The sequence below is a fragment of the Pituophis catenifer genome, unplaced genomic scaffold, assembly GCF_029215685.1.
Source record: "Pituophis catenifer annectens isolate HBS135680 unplaced genomic scaffold, rPitCat1.0.hap2 SCAF_15, whole genome shotgun sequence".
Classification (NCBI taxonomy): domain Eukaryota; kingdom Metazoa; phylum Chordata; class Lepidosauria; order Squamata; family Colubridae; genus Pituophis; species Pituophis catenifer.
The window spans coordinates 5,113,799-5,119,666 of NW_027256895.1; positions in this window are offsets into that span (position 1 = coordinate 5,113,799).

The following is a 5,868-nucleotide window of genomic DNA, read 5'->3' on the forward strand; positions in this document are numbered from 1 at the left end:
AACGTCTGGATTGCTATCTTCTTCTTGTCACGACATAGACATGATTTTGAAATCCTTGTGTTCTGACCCGATGTTCTGTCCCCGTACCACGCACACACACCCACAGACGGCCCGGAGTTAATAAGCCACACGACAAAACTCTTTGATGATAAAGCTGGCAGCAACCCAGTGGCTAGCTGCCAATTCAGACTTTACTCACACAAAACAAAGATTAGACTGCAAGCATTCCGATAAAACAGGCAGAGTGTCAATAATACAAGGATTAGTCCAAATGCAGTCGGATAAAGCAGGCAAAGTCCAGTAACGCAGAGATCATGGAGTATTTCCAGTTTTTGCTCGTCACAAACTGAACCGGCCACCACACCCACATTTATACCCTGTGGGGTGTGGTCCAGTGACTCAACTAATCTCTGGCACGCCTTCCCCTCTGCTGTGCACGCTTCTCCCTGCGCCTCTGTCGAGGGTCCAGCCAGCACTTATCTTCCTTGTCGCTGTCCACCTGTGGCTGAGGGGACGTGCTTGGCTCTGAGCCTATCGTTTGGCCTTCGGTGTCGTCCGGAGGAATTGCCAGAGAGGAGGATCCTGGAGAGGGAGGCCTTGCCAACTCCTCCCCCTCACTCTCAGAGTCTGCATCTGTCGATAGCCCAGGCTCAAGCAATGGAGTCAGAAAACCCAGCTCCCCAAACATGACAAACACTCTGAAGTGAATGCAAAGATTCTAATTAGTGCCGGCAACCCCGGCAAAAAAGCTTCTCTGTCACCGCAGGTTAACAAGTCCGTCCGTCCAGAAGGTGAATAGTTGTCTATCACATCTATTCATCTCCGCTCCCGGCCTTTTATCCCAGGGTGGGGCTTCGTTAGCAGTGGTGGCTTTTCCGTCCTGAGGGTCGGCCCATAGATTTCCACTGCTCTCCTCTCCTCTGTCTTCTGTGCATCTGCGCGTCAGGCACTGGACCCAGCTGTTCCTCCTCTTCCTCATCAGCCACTTCCAGACCTGGGGGCTGTTGACTCTCCATCTGAGGGCTGACGGATGGCCCAAGCTCTGCCTCTGTATGTCTCTCTGCCAGTTCCATTCCCTCTTCCCCCTCGGAGCTCTCAGATTGCCTTAATTCTGACTCCTACGCCGCCGTCTCCTCCTCTGATTCGGCAGCTGGAGGAGCCGGCGGCTGACGGGCTACAACATCTTGTTTCGCCCTGCTAAAACCTGATAGTCAAGGATGCCAAGATCTAAGCTGGGGTTTCTCGAACTAGGAAAATTTAAGATGTGCACATGCTGGCTAGGGGATTCTGGGAGTTGAAGTCCAAATGTTCTAAAGCCGCAAAAGTTTGAGAAAACACCGATTTAACCTAGAATTATTTACACGTCCACCTTCTTTACTTAATTCAGGAAAAATGCCGTTTTATTAAGACAGCACAAAACAGTGTTTCTCATCCTTGGGAACTTGTAAGAGGTGTGGACTTCAACTCCCAGAATTCAATGCTGGCTGGGGGGATTCTGGGAGTTGAAGTCCATCTCTCTTAAAGTTCCCAAGGTTGAGGAAAACTGGCCTAGAGTACCTGCCAGCTCTTCACATTCCTTCCCAGTCCTTAGCTTGAAAAAGAAGCACAACATTTTGGGGCCCACCGTTCCTGGTTGTGAACCGTAGTCCAGGAGACACACGAATGGAAACACACAAAATTGCTTTAATTAAATGACAGCTAAAACGAGTGGGATTCAGCCGGTTCGAGAAAACTAGATGCTAATTTTACATCTGGTTCGCCGAACCGGTAGTTACAAGGACTGGCAACTACCGGTTGCCAGTCCGGAAATGGGTCCATTTCCGCCCCTCCCAGGAGTCTTCAGGTGGCCCGTTTTGGATGCGAGGTAAGTGCAGGCCCGTGCGGAGGCTCTGGGAGGGCGAAAAACGGGCCTACTGGAAGTCCAGAAACAGGCCTGTTTCTGGCCTCCGGAGTCCGGGGGAGCCATTTTCACCTTCCCAGAGGCTCAAGGAAACCCTCCAGAGCCTGGGGAGGGCAAAAAACATGCCCACCGGAAGTCCGGAAATGGGTCCATTTCTGGCCTCTGGAGGGCCTCTGAAGACCGTGCGAGGCTGTTTTTGTCCTGGAGGCTCAAGGAAAGCCTCTGGAGCCTGGGGAGGGTGAAAATGCCCCACACACCATGGTGCATGAGGCCGAGTAGGCCATGCCGCATGGTCACACCCATCCAGCAACCGAGCAGAGAATCGGTTGCTAAAATTTTTCAATCCCACCCCTGAGGTAAAACGATGACATCCTAGTATTTGGTGGGGGCTTGTGTGCTACGGAGGTAGGGGGTGGGGGGAATTCTTTGACATATCCCCGCATTAAAGCATTTTTTCCCAGTCTACATTCTCTCCATAGGGAATACAACTCCTCACAGAATTCCCCAGCCATCATGGATGCTCAGAGGATTCTGGGAGTTGAAGTCCATATTTATACAGAGAGGCCCAGAGTTGGGACAAGTTGTACTACAACGGGTTTTCAAGCTGCATTACTGTATTTAATTTTGTATTTTTTTTAAAAAAAAAAATTGATCAATTCATGAGACAAAACTCTACTGCAGTGTTTAAATTTTTTTTTTCCCTCTTCCAACATTAAATCACTGAGTGTCCCAAAAGTACTTTTCATTGTCTGGATTAAATTTATCAACATTGACTATATGAAACATTAAAATGGACGCATTTGTTGCTAACTACCGCTTTGAATAGTTCAACGGGATGGAGATAGGGGGTTAAGAAATACGAAAGACATAAATAAATGTTAATATTGTATTATTTTTCGGTGCAGGCGGGTGCACACGTGAGACAGTTTGAGGAGATTTGCAAGGGGCCTCAGACCACACGTGAGAGAAACACTGATGCAACGATAGAAAATGGGAAGCATTTGAGTGAATTTTAATTTCTTAAAACGGAACCCCGTAAAATCCTCATGGAACTCTCTACGTTTTCCACAAACCCGGTTTGGAAACAAATCTGTCCTGCTTTGCTATTTTTGTTGACTGACAGCAGTCTGGCAATCTGGTAGAAAAATAACCTTGGAAATCCACTCTGGGCATTTTATTGATCGATCGGTCAATAAATCAGGCTCCTTTCGTTTTGCAGAATGTCACTTAAGCGGCTTTCCATAATCGCTGCAATTAATTTCATGAACTTGGCTAAAAGCTTGCTGTTTCTTTCTTTTTTTAAAAAAATGCTGATTAAAAGTTATAGCTTCTTGGTTTCTTAACGGGGAGACTGAAGTTTTGCAGTATAAATGAGGTTTTTCGGCCAGCAGGACTTTAAAAAAAAGGTTCATTATTAGAGGATGAAGCAGAATCGGCTTTTTCGGCCCTGAAATTTGGTAATGTTTTTTAAAAGATAGAATAAGAGGTTGACTCAGCTGACTTTGTATAAAAAAGAACACCGCTTAGGGGTGTTGTGGCTCTGTTACCTGAGCCTGTGTCATCGGCAGGAGAGGACTCCGAGAGTGAAGGAGAGGAGTTGGCAAGGTCTCCCTCTCCAGGACCCTCCTCTCTGGCAATGCCTTCGGTGTCCGCCGAAGGGCAAGAGATAGGGCCGAGGCCAAGCACGTCCACGCAGCCACAGGTGGACAGTGATGAGGGTAACGAGTCTTCGCTGGATCCCCGGCAGCGTTGCAGAGATAAGCGCACGCAACAGAAGAAAAGGCGTGCCCAAGATTAGGCTGAGTCACTGGACCACACCCCACAAGGTATAAAAGGGAGCGTGGTGGCCAGTCAAACCTTGTGACGAACAAAGCTGAAAGCTTCCACGCCATTCTGCATTGCCGGACTTTTGCTATAGACTTTGCTGGATTATCTTTGGACTTGATTGACTCTGTAATTATTGAGCTGTTTCCTTTGATGTACCAGAAGCGGGGAGAAGTTATCTCTCCTCTTCGTAAGTAATAAACTCTTGGCAGGCAGCCACTAGGTTGTTGCCAAGTTCCGTTATCATACGGAAAAGGATTTTGTCGGCTGGTTTAGTCTTTAACCCTTGAACGTCTGTTGGTGTGTGTGCGTGTGGGACGGGGACAGAACAAGGGGTGGCCGAAAGCCCTACTAAGCAGGTATATACAAAAGTATGAAAGCTATTGCTTAACGCATTGTAAGCCGCCCCGAGTCTCCGGAGAAGGGCGGCAAATAAATCGAACCAATAAATACATACATACATACATACATAAATACATACATACATACATACATAAATAAGGCTGTAAGGGACCTTGGAGGTTTTCTACTCCAACTCTCTGCTCAGGGCAGGAGACCTTATAGAACGGGTGACAAACTCAATTTCATTGAGGGCCACATCAGGACTGTGGTTGACCTCAGGTAGGCGGGTAGGTGTGGCTGGCTGGGTGTGGCCAGCTTGACGCCACTCCCCATGGCATCTGCTGGCATGTTTCCTCTTCGCATTGGGTAGACTGGGCCGAAGTAATGTGGATAAAAGAAAGGAATCATACAGAGTCAGATATATGAGCTCTAAAGGACCCTCTCTATTCACATTATTATAAGGAGAAGACGTGCTTAGATACATGAACTCTGAGAGACCCTCTCTATTCACATTATTATAAGAGAAAAGTGCTTGCTTGGAGATTACATTAAAAGCAGCTAAACCCCATTAAGTGGTAATATATCTTCTGATGAGACCTAGATGTCACGGAAGGACAGCCATATGGAAAACATCTGAGTGACCTCACTGTGAATGACACAAAGACATATATGTTACAAAGAGTTACTTAATCTAATAAACTTACCCAAGGACAGCAGTAAATTTCCCATTTGCAACTACAAGCACTTAAGAAAGGTTGTCTAACTAAAGATAATCTTATAAACTAAAATTAATGGTTTACTAATGGTTTAGTAATTAGGAAGTGTGTCAATTATCATATGACAGGTGTGTGCTAGCCATATATGGAGAATGTATGATCTCATGTTGACCATATATGGAAAATGCATGATCTCACCGAATCCTTTGTCTTAGAAATGTATAAAAAACAGTTGTATCAGAGTTCTTTCCTTGTTCAAAGCTTCAGGTACAAATCTGGCTCTGAACCTTGCGCAATAAAACTGTCTCTGGCTGACCCAGGAATGTTGTTTGGTCCCTTCATTCTACAAAAGAAGTGATGTGGGTAGACCGGGCCGTATCCAGATCCAGCCTGTGGGGCCTTGAGTTTGATACCACTGCTATAAACGTTATGACAAATGACTGTCCTATCTCTTCTTAAAAAGCTCCAGTGTTGGAGCACCCACAACTTCTGGTGGCAGGTGGTTCCACTGGTTAATTGTTAGGAAATTTCTCCTTGTTTCAACCTTGGATCTTCCCTTGATTAGATTCCATCCGTTGCTTCTTGTCTGGCCTGTAAGTGCTTTGGAGAATATGGACAATTCCATACCCTAAGATTCTGAAGAAAAAAAAAAACTGATTTGGAAAAAGGGCTTCCATGTTTAATTCAAATTTGGGAAAAACTGTTCAAAAGTTTTCAAAACTGATCGTTGTTTAGTTTGTAAGAAGTGCAATTTTATTGAGGGACTACCAGCCTGGAGTTATAGCAATCAAACAATGTCATCGTCTTTTAATGACCCCATAATCCTTTGCGGGGTGGAGTCAGGGCAACTGAATGGAGCTAGCAGTGTTTTACTGGCTGGATGCCCTTCCTGTTACCAATGCAGAGTCTTTTTTTTTTTTAATTTTATTCTTTACAACAAAATATTTACTCATACACAGATCGCGACGGGAGCTTTACAGAATATATTAACTTCAGTCAAGATATACAAATAAAAAATAAAATCTACACTAACCTTATCCTTTTTTTATTCTATTATTCAACCAAGTATACCATTGGTCCCAGCAT